We start from the raw sequence: 15625 nt of genomic DNA, 5'->3' as shown, positions 1-15625 counted from the left end.
TATCTATCTATCTATCTATCTATCTATCTATCTATCTATCTATCTATTTAACAGGGTCTCACTGTTAACCTTGAACTCACAGGGACTGACCTTTTTCTGAGGCCTTCCAAGTGCTGAGATTGAAGATATTCACTGCCAAGCCCAGCCATGTCATAATCATTCTTGAAGATGTATTTTTACCTTACATATTTTATTTCAAATAAAAATAGAATTAGATTAGATTCTTATTGTTACATAGAATATATTATTTTTTTCACCTTTCTCTTAAACACACACATGCGCGCGCACACACACACACACACACATTTCTATGTATCATTTTCTCTAAAATGAAAGATAACCTCCTGGAGCATATCTCATGAAGACTCAGAAGATTCTAAAGGCAGCCACTTTAAGACTCAGGAAGAAACACATCAGAAGTCTCAGGAAGTGCATCCCACTTACTAGACTTATAAGACCCCAACCTTCCCAAGGTTATATCAGAAGGAAGGTCTGCTAAGAAGAGGAGACACGTCCAGCTTCCTACATGTTGGGCAGAATGCTCCAGGGTTCCAGCTTTCAGCTACTGTCATTCCTCCTAAGGTGGGCTTTAAGTGATCTGGCTGCCTTTGAGTTGTCCATGCTCCTGTAAATAATCCCTTGTTCATACTGCTGTAAAGAATCCCAGTAAAATCATTGGATTTCCAAGTTAGAGTTTAGTGATATCATTACTTTGGTGATGTTCTTAGTTCCCTCTCTGGGTTTGGTAGGTGTTTGTTCATGTCTCCAGAGGAATAGTCTTCCCACCCCCACATACACACACAAAGAGAGTAAATAAGTTAACTATGACATGTTATAAAATACCTCATATCCATCTATCTATCTATCTATCTATCTATCTATCTATCTATCTATCTATCTGTCTGTCTGTCTGTCTGTCTGTCTGTCTGTCTATCTATCTATCCTCTATCTATCTATTTGAAATGAGGAGTCCTTTGTTCCAGAAACTTCCAAGAGGCCAACTCTGGATGACATTGACAGAGTGTTAAGACAGGAAGTAGAAATAATAGTGGCATCTGCAACCTTATAAGCCATTGTAAGGACTTTTTTTTTTTTTTCCTTTCCTGAGCGATGTGGGAATTTGCTAGAGAGTTTTGGTCAGAAGAGATGACACGATTCGCCAGTGTGTGTTGTGGATACACTGGTGGTGTGAATAAAAGAAGCAAGGGGAGGCTTATGGAGACTAGTCAGGAGTCAATGATGTCAGTCCAGGCTTGGACATTGCAATACTGGTGGAGACTTTGAGAAGCTGTGGATTTCTGGACTTGCACTATGGTAGATTCCATAGGACCTGGGACATCAGATGTAGAATTTGAAAGAAAGAGAGGAATCAGAATGACACCCCCCCCCCAATTATTTTGAGATAGTCTTACTTGTAGCCCTGGCTATCCAGAACTCACAATGTACACCAAAGTGGCCTCAAACTTACAGATATTCATCTGCATATGGCTCCCAAGTACTGGGATTTCAGGCGGGTGCCACCACAATTGACCTAAAAATGTTGTTTGTTTGTTCTGAGATAGTTAGGTCTCACTACCTGGGATGGCATCGAACTTCTGGGCCAAAGTGATACCTTAGTTTTATCCTCTTGAATATAGGGGGCTACACATTCACACAAGGACAAATCCAATTCTAGGGGCCGAGGAGCTGGAAGAACAGAATTGACTTCAAGTGAGATAAGGAAGCCCGTGGGCAGGTGCATGTGAACTGGGTTACAGATGTTTACATGCTATGTGGTCTCCACTGTGCTCACAAAGCTGATATTTACACATGCATAGTGAAAAAAATCTATGAACTCCTAAGTGCTTGCCACTATCTGAGCCTCTTAGGCCATCTCCAGGAGTTTATCTGCAGACAAAAAGTGGGTAGATGGCCACACATGAGATTTGGAAGGCCCAAAACATCTGTGCAGGGGAAAGCAGCCCACACTGGATTTCCAAAGAGAAAAGGTATGATCTGTAAATATAAGGACTGGATTTTCGTCTGATTATTTTTTAGTTTATTCATCCATTTCAATACCACATGTGCCATCTCTGACACACACATTTTGAGGTGTCTTGGTTTTCAGAATGAGATAGTTTCCTTCTTCTAGCTACTGTCTGACGTGTCTTCCTGGTTATTCATGTCTTCCTGGTTTCCTCCCTGTTTGTTTGTTTGCTTGTTTATTTATTTATTTATTTATTTATTTATTTATTTATCACTGAAACTTGATTGTGGTCACTTCCAAGATTCATCACTAGCTCTGCCACTCTGCTCTTCACTGTGTAGTCTTCTTCAGGATCTACCTAGAAGTGGGGAGCTCAACAATCCTCCAGCATGGATTCAACAGCAAAAACTTGTTAAACAAGCTTGTGGATCCATCTTCTCTCATGTCCTTTCTCAGATGGGATGATGTTAGCCACAGCAGAGATGAAGTGAAACATCCACAAAGTCCCGGCGTAAATGAATATGAACCTGTTCACAAACCTGCAGCTGCCCCCTGTCTGCCTTTTTAGGGCTCTTAGAGAAGAGCCTGTGTGTCTTTCTATTCATATAAACAGTGACTCTACTCCAAGCAGAGACAGGCAGCCTTGTCCACCCCTGTAGCATTATTTTCTTTATGCATGCAGCAGGCACATAATAGTTGAGCTAAGCACATAATACCAAATAGAGTTGGATGCACCACCTCTGTCAAGTATTATCTGGTTTAAACTGTAGGCTTGGAAGTCACATTTAGCCCTTTAGGAAGAGTTTTCAGAAAAGGAAACATCCTTTTAAATGTTGTAAATTTTTAGGCAAACTTATGATTCCAACCTGAGGAAGCCATGATTATGTCGCAGGAAACAGAAAAGGAAGACACAGCTTCATTTAATGAGTCCGGATGGGTGGGCCTGATGTTAGAGGCTTCTGATGTCAACACCAATCTGACTCATAAACTATGCTTGGAATAATATCCTTTTACTGCTTGGTGTTTGTCCAAAGAATCTACCTTGATGCTCTCTCTCCACACCACCTCCCAGACCTTGTAACTTTTTTAAAGGGTTTCTAGAATAATTCATTACTCATATTCTTCAAAAATGGCTGTACAATGGCTTCTTATACCACCTGAATAGATGTACATGGTTCTGGAAGGTATTCCAATATCTAAGGGGCAATTTTCTACCATTAATATTATATTAATTTTTGGATATATGAATTTGTGTGTGTGTGTGTGGTATATGTGCGTGAGTATGAGTATAGAGGTCAGAGGTTAACTGTGGATGCCATTCTTTGAGTAACATCCACCTTGCTTTTTGAGACAGGGTCTCTCACTTGGCCTAGCACTTGCCAAATGAGGTAGGCTGACCAGCTACTATCTTACTGCTTGAGCTCCCAGATTATAAACACATGCCACTGATGTCCAGACATTTCACTTGGGTTCTAAGGAGCAAACTCAGCTCTTTATACTGGTATAGCAAGCACTTTACAGTCATCTCTCCAAGTCACTCTTCATATTTTAAGGCTGTAGATGAATGTACGTGTGCCCTACTGCATCCAGGGGTTTTGTGTCTACTCACTTATGTAGCCGTGAATTGAAAATAAGTCAGAGAAATTGTGTCTGTATTAATTATGTGCAGACATTTGCCTGGCATCACTCTCTGAACACTATAATGCAATAATTAAATAGCATCTGTATAGTATCAGATATTATAAGCAACACAGAGGTTATTTAAACTGCAGGTAGTGTGTATGTAGGTTATATACAAATATTGTCATTTTTGTATACGGGACTTGAGCATCCAAACATTTTTGATACCCATGGGGAGTCCTAGATGCGATCCTCTGTGGACACTGAGACTATAATCCTGTGAGTCTAAAAATACAAAACGAGATGGAGAAGAGAAGCCAAGCAATTACACATGTCTTAACTCAGCCTTATAAAAAAGCATCCCTGTCCTCAAGGACCATGTACTGTAGTTGTGAAATGCCTCCTGGTATCCATTCTCACCCCCTTATGAACAAGAGACAGATTGTTCAGACAAGCCTGAGAAAGGAAGAGATTTACTCCCTCCTTTGCCTCTGGTCTGCTACCGTTTCTTCTTTCATCAACTGTCCCAAAGGCCATAATTTTCATAGACAGCACTCCTGTATGTGAAGAGCAGAAATTACCTTTTACAATTTCAAACGGATCCTTAGAAAAGGCATACTATTATTGCTCTTTCAGAAGGATAAATCCAAGACATCATTTTCTTTCCGTTTTTTCCTCCTCTCCTCTTTCCTCTTTTCCTTCCTCACTGTCTACCACCCCCTTTCTTTCTCAGGCAGCCTGGGCTGGCCTTGAATTCATTAACTGGTAGAGAATGATCATTTGGTCCTCCTTCATCCATCTCCAAAGAACTGGGATTACAGGCTTCCACCATCACTCCTAGCTTTGCTAAGTTATTGGAAGAGTCAAGATCTTTGTAAGCAGCTTGGTACAGGTCTAGGGCTCATCAATTTCTTTCCTTTCACCTCCCAGTCCACCCACTGATCACAATCCATACATTTTACATCTACTGTCTTACTTTCTTATTCTACCCCTATAAGAGGCCTAATGTCTTATCTATCCTATTAGGAACTCCTTTTAGCTTTTTTGTTTCAATCTTAGCCTCCATACATATATTGCCAGGTTTATCAGTCAAGAATACCACCATTTATGCTGTTTTCTTGCCTTTCATTGATCTTTCCTGGTCTCCTCCCCCCTCTTTTTTAAATTTTGATTCTCTCCCAGCTCTCTTCTAAATATCTTCAATGTTTAAAAAAATCTTCAACTCTTAAACTCCTCTCCCTCACCTCTCCCCCTTCCCTTTTCTCTCTCCCTCCTCCACCCCAAGTGTGTGTGTGTGTGTATGTGTGTGTGTGTATGTGTGTGTGTGTGTGTGATAGCCAGAGCTCTGTATGTGCTAAGAAGCTCAGCAGCTAATCTAACTACACCCCCAGCCTCTGTACTCATTTTTGTTTGTCCTAAACTCTTGCTTGGGAAGATGACACACATTTCCTGGAATATGTCCCGTGCTTTCTATCAGCTAAATCTTTGCTCTCACGTTTCCTTCCTTCTAGAATTCCCCCTCCACATTCTTGCCATATGAAACTCTACTAATCAATTAAGTTGAGGTTCAGGTTTCTTTCTTTTCCCAAATACTTCCTGTATTTTAGCTAGAGCACTTGCTCTCTCACCTCCTTTTCTTCCTTTTTCCCTGACTTTGTTATTAGGTTCTTCAAGCAAAATCCAGTACCTCACTTTTTGCCATTCTCTTACAACTTCATATATGCCAGATTTAAACAGATTGCTTTCTGCATTCTGAAACTAGCATTGGAAACATCTGGGGAGCCATTGCGGTGGTGTGTAGCTCTTGGTTGGGGAGGGGAAATTGAAAGACTGTATATTTTTGTCATCAGGGTTTTAGAAGTTACTTCTATTAGGGTTAGGGTCAGCCTATCTGAAACAATTCCACTGGAAAATTAAACACAAGTGTCATTATCTATGGAGAAAACAGAACATAGTCTTTTGTAGTAATTCTAATTTATGAGGGAAACTGGAAAATAAGAGGTACTAAATAATATTGTCCAAAATTTCACTGGGAGCCTACCAAAAGAATAGTGGAGAAAGAAAGAGAGAGGGTGCATGTATCGTGATACATGCCTAGACTGTTCAATGTGCATAGTTCTTAACCTATAACAATAAAACTTAACACTTTCTAAGTTTTTAATATACACACCTAAGACTTGTTTTTATATACACACTAGGCTTATATTCTATCTCTGTTCACTTATTTCAGTTTTTATGAGGACACTGTAGGTAGATGGAATCACTTGTTTATTTTTTAGAGACAAGAGCTCCTGTAGCCCAGGCTAACCTCAAGCTGTTTCTTGATCAAGCCAAGGATGATCTCAAACTTGTGTGTGTTGTGTATGTGTGTTCTCATGTGTAATGTCTGGATGCATGTGTGTGTATTCCTTGATAGTGCTTCACCTTATTTATTGAGGCAGGGCCTATTACCAAATACTGGCTAGTCTAGATAGTAATTTTCTTGGGGGAATCTGTCATTGCCTTCTCAAGGTTGAGGTCCCAAGTGGCTGCCCAGTGGCTGCTGGGATCCAAACTCAAATTCTCAAGCTTATGTAGAAAGCTCCTCATCCACTGAGCCATCTTCTCATCCCTGATTTTTCTGATCCTCCTAGCTAAACCTCCTGAGTTCTTGGATTACAGGTTTACACCACTATGCTTAGTTAATGTTGTGCTGGGGATGGGGCCAGGGCTCCCTGCATGCTAGGAACTACTCCAACCACTGAGATACATCCCAAGTCTCTAGATGTAATTATTACGGGGAATTTGTAGTACAAAGAAGAAGATGATTAACCCTTCCAAATTCTCAAGGCTAGTAGAAAACATTCTGGACACATGAACCTGTGTAACTGTGAGAAGGTAAATGACACTGACTTCATCGACAGCGAGAAAAACTAAGTGTCCAAGATGTTAAACAGGGCTGGTGTGATGGCTCAACAGGTATAAGCGTGTGTTGTGTACTCCTGAAAACCTCAGGTCTGTCTTCAGAACCCACGTTAAAAAACCAGATGTGGTAAAACACACGCATCTGTATTCTCAGCACTCCTACAGCAAGATGGGAGAATTGCCTAGAAGCTTGAGGGGCAGCTAACCCAGAGAACACAGATCAGCAGAAACAAGAGAGCCTGCTCCAACAAGGTGGGGGGATTTAACTGAAGAGGGAGCCTGCCTCCACAAGGTGGGAGGAGAGAACCAACTCCCCAAAATTGTCCTCAGACCTCTATGTGTGCCCCAATAACAAAATAATAAATAAGAAAAAAATGTGTTAGACAGCTTTCCCAGATATGCCCATGTAGTAAAGTGATCAGTCTGGGCTTCCAGTTCAATGACATCAATTACCAATGGAACAACACGTGATTTCTTTCATTCCTGTTCGTGTCAAGAGCAAACCACTGACCTTTTTTTGAGAAGCTATGAAGAAAGGGAGAGAACTCTTCTAGACTGATGCCTGGCAAACAACTCCAGGACCAGGCAAAATGCGTTTCATGTGTAGAATCTTATGCTCTTTTCTTTTAAACTGATTATAGTGACTTTGATTCAAGCTCAATACATTTCCTGGAAATGAGTGTCTGTCTTTGACTTAATTGTGTGACATGCATAACTGGGTCAGAGAGTGGCCTGGCCTGGCTGTAAATTCCCAGAAAATACCTTGGGAATTGATCATAGCTGTTTAGAGGATGTTCCTCTGCCCCATGTTTCTATGTGTTTTCCCAGACGACTTTGGAAAGTCAGTTTGATTCATTTCTCAAGTTGGGAAATGCTCCATAGCTTTTGCCCTGTTAGGCACGTGTCTCCTGGTAATGTGTCCCAGATGAGATCACACACCTATGGGTAGCACTCCTGTGCATCCTGGTCACTACAGACAACTCAGCCAAGAGGCCATTACTCATTAAATAGTGAAACAACCTTTTCTAGTCACTCAGGATCTTGAGACTTGTTTTTAAATATCATTTCCCCTCCACTGGGAAGGCTGCAGCACGGCCCTGATTAAAGGCGGCCCATGAACTCCGTGCTCTGTTATCTGTCCTTGGAGTCCCGGGGTTCTATAGAAGCCGAGGGGCATAGAAAATGGACCTCATTTTAAGCTGTCTCTGACAGGAGAAGCTAAAACAAAGTTACTTTCTTGTTCAATGTGTGCTTCTCAGACTGCTTGGACTAAAACCTTTTGCTTTCAGAACCAGACTAGATTAACACATGGGCATTATGGCACAAGTCAGGAATCCTATGATTCAGGAAACAGAGGCAACCTGGACCTCAGAGACAAATTCTCACTCAAAATAAAGGACTTGGGTTTCTCTTTTGGATATGGTTTGAAAGCTATGGGGACAAGTAGGGGCATATCTGAAGACAGACAACCTTTTGCTGTTTGGGCTAGTTCAACAGGTTGGATTTCAAGTAGCCAATGTGGCTAACACCCATAATCCCAGCACATGAGGTTGAAGCAGTACTGTCAGGTGTTGGGAGGCCAGCTTGGGCTACATATTGGGTCCCAGGGACAGACTCTGTCTCAAGAATATCTAAATTCAAATCTGAAACAAGTTGTATTCTAACCCAGTAGATTCATCTGTAGAGTCCCATGCCCTTTTCTTTTAAACTTATTATAGTGACGATGATTCAAGCTCAGTACATTTCCTGGAAATGAGTGTCCATCACTGTGGATTGGGGCCATCAGGGACATGTGATATCTGGCAGCATTGAGAGGTCGATTCCTTGGTTAATACCGGAGGGCCCTTCTAAGTGACATGAACTACTCTGTTCTCAGCTGGGCTGAGCTGTTCTCCTCTCCTGAGAATTGTTTTGTATAACATGTGTGTATATGTAGGCATGTGTGGTTGGTTGGTTGTTTTTTGTTTTGTTTTGAGACAGAATTTTTGTAGTTTGGTTTAGTTTGCAACTTACTATGTAGCCCAGGCTTGCCTTGAACTCACAGCAATCCTTCTGACTCTTTTCCCCAAATATTTTGGTTATATACATAAACTACCACTTCTGCGTTATCATGAGAATCTTGCAAGGATTTTAGCTTGGGAGGCTGAAGTTGGGGAAAAGCAATGGGTACATTTGATGTCTTGGGTCATAAGCATTGTGTGTGCCTTGTTAGAGGACAGACTGCAGAAATATTTCAAAGATATTCAAGTTGGTTTTCACCCAACTCATCTCATCTTGAGGGTCTGTTATGTCATGGATGCTGTACTAAAAGGGAAAGGTCAAAGGTGAAAAGGTCCAACACCCTAATACCCTTGGAGGCCTGACAGCTAGAGAAAGTATTGTTTTGGGGGTTGGATCTAGAGAAGGCCGTGCCATAAAGAGTTGTAATAAACTCGGTTGCTTTGGAAGTTGGTTGAGCCTGGGCACGCCACTCTGGAATACAGCATCTTGGCATCTTGGAAAAAGCAAGTCATAAACTCTAGAAAGAACTAGCATTTCACTTTTGCCCCCGGCTCCTGAATACTCTCTAAAATCCAACTGGCTTGCCCTTAAAATAGTCACAAAGCCCTCATGACAGAGGGATGCAATATTGCTATCTCTGGAGACACAAAGCACAGAAAGAAGTCTGAGCACACAGGCCTGGCCAGGCTCCCTAGTTTACCATCAGCTCACATCCCTTTGTCCTCTGATTATACTTCTGTGCAATTGCTTGTAAGAACACACAGATTACACAAAAAGGACATTTGCTCAACCATGTTTGTAGCAGCTTTATTTGTAATAGCCAGAAGCTGGAAACAACCCAGATGCCCCTCAACTGAAGAATGGATGCAGAAACTGTGGTACATCTATACAATGGAGTATTACTCAGCAATGAAAAATAAGGAAATCATGAAATTTGCAGGTAAATGGTGGGACCTGGAAAGGATCATCCTGAGTGAGTTGTCCCAGAAGCAAAAAGACACGCATGGCATATACTCACTCATATAAACATACAACATAGAATAAACCCACTAAAATCTGTACATCTAAACAAACTAAGCAAAAGAGAGGACCCTAACTAAAATGTTCAATCCCCATCCTGAAAGGCAAAGAGGATGGACATCAGAAGAAAAAGAAATAGGAAACAACCTCGGAACCTGCTACAGAGGGCCTCTGAAAGCCAGAAGAAAACAGGAAACAACCTTGAAACCTGCCACAGAGGGCCTCTGAAAGCCTCTGCAGTATAGACTGTCAAAGCAGATGCTGAGCCTGATGGCCAACTGATGGGCAGAGTGAATGGAATTTTATGTAAGAAGTGGGAAATAGTAAGAGCTGGAGGGGATGGGAACTCCACAAGCAGAGCAACAGAACAAGATAATTTGAACACAGGGAACTTCCCAGAGACTCATACTCCAACCAAGGACTATTTGTGGAGATAACCCAGAACCCCTGCACAGATGTAGCCCATGGCAGTTCAGTGTCCAAGTGGGTTACATAGTAATGGGAAGAGGGACTGCCTCTGACATAATCTGATTGGCCTGCTCTTTGATCACCTTCCCCTGAGGGGGGAGCTGCCTTACCAGGCCATGGTAGAGGACAATGCAGCCACTTTTGATGAGAACTGATAGACTAAGATCAGAAAGAAGAGGAGAACGTCCCCTATCAGTGGACTTGGGGAGTGGCATGCATGCAGAAAGGGGAGAGAGGGTGGGATTGGGAGGGGAGGAGGGAGGGGCTTATGGGGGGATACAAAATGAATAAAGTGTAATTAATAAAAAAAAAGAAAAAAAAAGAACACACAGATTTTCCTATTCCATCCGGGCTTAATTACTGTCACTCCCTCCGTCCCTCCCTCTCTCCATCTCTCCCTCCCTCCCTCTTTTCCTCCAGTCTTTTTTACCCCCATCTCTCTCCCAGGTCACATATAGCCTAGGCTAGCCTTGAATCCTCCATGTAGGTGAGGGTGCCCTGGATGACCATGGATTATTGATCCCCCTGCCTCTATCTCCCAAGTCATGGGTATATAGACTACAGCACCCAATGGAGTCTTATTTCTAAAGGCTCCTGTGTAACATAAATCTTTTATTAAGTAAGTATGCACCCATTTCTCTAATTAATATATCTTTCATCGTAGGGTTCTTAGTCATGAAATTCATGATGGTGAAGAAACATTTATTTCCTCTCCAAAATCTAAGCCGAATCCTGATGGTTGAGACCAAGGTGTTCAAATAAGAGTGGTGATGGTGAGAAGCATCTGAGGCTCAGGTAGATGGCACACAGGTGCAAAGGGTCAAAAGGCAGGGAAGGAGAGAAATTATAATTAGAGTAGGCAAAGCACATAGTGAGAAGAAAGGGGAAGTGAAGAGGGATGACTGCACAGCCAAACCCAAAGAGCCTTCCCTCAGAGTAATGAGACACCACCAGGCAGTTGAAACCAACAACAAAAGACTTAGCCTCTTTGCAGTTGCACAGTCCTTCCAGCCATCAAAGTCTCACAGGCCATGTTTTTGTCACTGGGCGTTTGTATCTAGTTATTTGTATAGGATGAGAGAGTTGCTGAGTGGATGAGGTCAGAAGGCAGTGGGGAGACTGCTTGCTGAGTCAGCCATCTCAGCAGGATTCTAAGGAGGCATATTTCCCTTGACATCCACCTCATATTAAGGTTAAGGCTCAAAACATTGTCATGGGAGGGCACTGGCTTCTGGGTATGAGGGCTGTGTTCATGACACCGACAGAGTTCAGGACACACTCCCTAAATATGGGCACCTGGGCATTTGATGAAACAGAAGCCTGTCTTCCTTTCTCACCTTCCACAGTAAAGATCGTAAAACCTACAAAGAAAATTCTGGCCTTTCTTCCAGGCAGGTCACGGGATAGCTCTTCAATCTTTAGTGGGAACAAAGAAGCTGAAGACATAGAGGTCTCACCAAGAATCCCAACAGGACTTGTGGAGTTTCCCCTACTTTATTATCAGTAGGTCAGAGCTCCTGTCCCACCCTGCTTCCCACCACTACCTAGTCTTCTCTAGTCCTACACATTAAAATACATAGTTTTTGGGGTCTGGGGAGGTGGTCCAGGGGGTGCATGTTGCTCTTTAAGAGGACTGGAGTTTGATTCCCAGCACCCATATCGGGTGGCTCACAGCCACCTGTAACTTCAGCCTCGGGGGTATATTCGTCTGATCTCTGTATTCATGTATGCAGATATGCATACTTTAAAAAACAATTAAAAATAATTACTTGAATGACACACAGGTTTCCCACTCTGCTGGTTACCATTTCTGAAGATTCTCAGGTCACATAAACCGATATTATATAAATTGGTATGCTTCCTGTTATTAATCTTTGTCAAAGGGGCCTCACCGATTTAGTAAAGTGCTCTCCCATCCTGCCCAGTGACTTGTGTACAAAGAAGCGTTTCTGAGAATAGCACCTTTGCCAGCCTGCCTGGGAACTGGCAAGAAATGCAAATTACTGGGCTCCACCCAAGACCCAGTAAATCAGAAACTCTGTGGGTGGAACCCAGGCTTCTAGCTTTAAGGACTCCTCCCGGAGTCTAATGCTAAAGTTTGATAACTATACCTAAGCGGTTAATCTTTTAATAAAAATTTGCTGAGCCAAATAAACTTAATCTTCTCAGATTTCCTCGCCATAGTAACACGGAATCGCCAGGAGAGGGCGGCCACGGACCTGCCTTTTGCCTTCCCAAAGTGCAGAGTCCAATGTGAGGGTAAACAGCAGCCACAGCAAGTTCTATCTGTCGCCCAAGTACACCACAAACATATAAAAAGATACTTCAAAAGGCCTTGGTATCAAAGAGGCAGTTAAAGAGAAGGCGATATTCAAAGTCACAGCTGCACCGACGGAGGCTGCCTCAGCATCTCGGATTCCGAAGCATTTAGGGCTGAAGCTATTTTTTTTTTCTTTTTCCCTTCAGTATTTCTTCGAGTCCCTTTCCTTTGATATACATGAGCCTCTCGACTTCCCTTTGTTCTTTTCCTCGCGTCAGGTTTTCGAGCTGACGAGCTCTCCCCCCCCCTTCCGCCCCGCAAAGACATTAGATCCCCAGCACCGTCAGCTGCGGATCTGCAAAGCTCTGCAGCTCTGACGAGGTTCACCGTCAAGTGCAAGCAGGGAATGTCCCCACTCCCCAGTTCCTCCACAGGACTCTACTACCTTGTGTAAGGCAACATTTTGTTTTCCGGTGTGGTTTGTGTGCCCTGATCCTTTCTCCCCTACTCTGGAGCCGTCATTGTTTCCAGGTCCAGTTCCTGCAGGGGACTTTTTGCAGTGGGGCCAGCTCAGGCACTGAATGATGGGGCAGTAGGTACAAGGAAGACTGAGTGAGCCTTCCCTGTCTTTTCTCTCTGCCTGGCCTACACATCTGGCCTTCACACCGAGGCACACCCACGTCAGGAAATCGGGGGTTGGGTGAGGGGTACAGGATGACCGGAAGGTTTGAGTCTATCTTAACTGTCCCCGATGAAATGTGTAACTTCTCAAAAGAATGAGCAGCACTGGGCGTCTTACAGTGCTTGCGCACGAAATGCAGTTTAGGGAATCCTAAGCAATTACATTCTGCACATCTCAGGCCAACACAAGTCTTCAGATTCTCCCTTCTGAAAAGTGTAACTAAAACAACAACAACAACAACAACAGTGAGGCTTCATTAGTTTAAACTTGTTCAAACATTTTAAATTATTATTATTTTATAAAAGGACATTTACTTTTTTTTTTCTCTCTAAGGTTCAGGGAACACCCAGGAAGAAGGAACAGAAAGAATGCAGGGCAGGGAGAGGTGGGGAGGGGCTTCGTGGGAAATGCCATCTACAGGAACGCCACTGCAAATATGATCTCACAGCAGAGGTAGCTGCATGTACCCAGCCTGCACAGGACTGGGCTTATCAACAGCCAACCACGGATAGGAAAAATTGGGGACCTACAGTCTCTGCCAACTACTAGCTGCTGACGGATTCTGGGGAAAGGAGAGTCATTGTCTTCAGTTGTGTACCCAAGATGAGCCAATTAGGCTCTGGTGGACTGACACATTGACACAGATAGCCCTGGTTGAAATCAGTGGCTCACAAAACAAAACAAAAACACAATAACTGGTAAGGAACTTGTAGGGAGGAGGAGGGATGAGAGAGGGTGGGATGCGAATAATCAGAAAGAACTGTGTAGCTGTATGACGCTGTCAGAAAACCAATTCAACCAATAAGAAAGGAGAAAGAAGACATCCTGTGGGCTGCTTGGAGGCGGAAGGATAAGAGTACCGTGTGACAGGTTTTTATTGCAGAGACCTGAACAAACATGTGTTCACCCTAGAAAGGGAACAGCCAGGAAAGCCCAACCTAGTGAAGCAATGGTTGGTTTTTAGTGGGGTTACTTACTGGAGAATAGCGAGTGGCTACTTAACGAATGACTTGACTCAAGGACCGCTGCATCACTAAAGCGCATCTCGGCATGGGAGTCAGCTTGGGAAAGCTGGCGCGCACTGCATCTCAGCAGGTCAGGTTTCTCACCGTCTTCCTAGGTGGCTCATTCGGTCTGAGCCTCTTCCCGGCAGCTCAGCAGATTTTTGTTTCTTCTGATATGTCTGATCTCTGTTTCTCCTAGTCCTTCTTCCAGGCAGGTAAGCTTGTCTGAGAATGACTTTCAGCAGTCTTTACTACTTATATACTTGAGTGGGAGGGGGGCTCAGTGAATCCGGTCAGTTTCAGGAACTTCCTACAGTTATTTTGAGTTGCTTACTTCCTCTCTTAATGAGCTTTCCTGCTGGATAGAATGGTTCAATCTGGAGGACACTGCTACACAGGAAAGGGGAAGGGGGGAGGTGGGAAAGGGAAATGGGGATGGAAAATACACACACACAAACACACACATAAATACACACAGAAATATATGTATATATGTGAAAATATCACAGTGAAAACTATTTCTTTGTATGCTAATAAAATCAATTTAAAACTTAAAAATGATAAAATATTATATATATATATATATATATATATATATATATATATATATATATATGTATATATGTCTTTTTGAGACTCGGTTTCTCTATGCCTGGCTTGGAATTGCCTTTTAGGCCAGGCTGGCCTCACACTTCCTGGGTACTTGATTTTTCATTCATTTTTTAAAATTAGCATATAAAGTGTGTTCCATGATCATTTTCAATTTAGATGTTCAGAGCATTTCCTGCTCTGGAGAAGCCATGGTGGGAAAGAGGTTTGCCTGTTGATATAAAAAGTATAAGCAGACATATTTTATAGCTTTTGGCTGTATGAGATTTTCTCAAATTATAGTGAGATCTTCACACATCTCTCCTAAACTCAAGTTCAAATAGAAATGCTCCACAGTTCCCAGTCAGTGGAGGAAGGAGAGAAAGGAAGAATAAAATCATTTAAACCTATTCCTATGCTGACATCTTCAAGGCAGTAAGCACACAAAAGCTCTGCCTCTTAGGGCGAGGCTGCTCCTGGTTTGTAGAGGCGCCTATTAAAATGATGGTTTGCAACTGCTGAGTTGTTACTGTGACTTTCAAACAATAAGAAGGAAAATATAGAAGTGCGTGCGCTCAAGGACGCCCCACAGCTGTCTTGATTTGTCATTATGATACAATCAGGGTGGTTTTTTTTTTTTTTTTTTTTTTTTTTTTTTACCTCTTTGGTGGTAGTTTGTCTACTGTTTTGCTTTGTTTCATTTTCTGCCATTTCCTTTCAACGGCCTGAAATTCTGAGACTGTCTGAAGGCAGGATGAAAATGCAGGGAAAATTGGGGGAAGATATGAGAAGAGAGAGGGGTGCCCTGTATGGAGGCATTCTTTCATTAGGATCAGAGAAAGAATTCCAGCTTAAGATCATTCGCCTTCCCAGGCACACAGCTGAAAGCTCCTAGTAACCACACCAGAAACCCATTTACAGGGAAAGGAAATATATTAACCCCCTTGTGCAACCCTATTGGTTTCTTGTTTTACCTCATCAGATTATATTTCCATCTGAAGTATCTTTGGAGCCACCTCCTATATTTCTCTTATCAAAGGGAAAGAGGGAGAGATTTCTTTCTTTCTTTCTTTCTTTCTTTCTTTCTTTCTTTCTTTCTTTCTTTCTTTCTT

This window comes from Psammomys obesus, unplaced genomic scaffold (assembly GCF_907164565.1).
Source record: "Psammomys obesus unplaced genomic scaffold, mPsaObe1.curated_primary_1811, whole genome shotgun sequence".
NCBI lineage: Eukaryota > Metazoa > Chordata > Mammalia > Rodentia > Muridae > Psammomys > Psammomys obesus.
Note: the sequence above shows the minus strand (reverse complement) of the source record.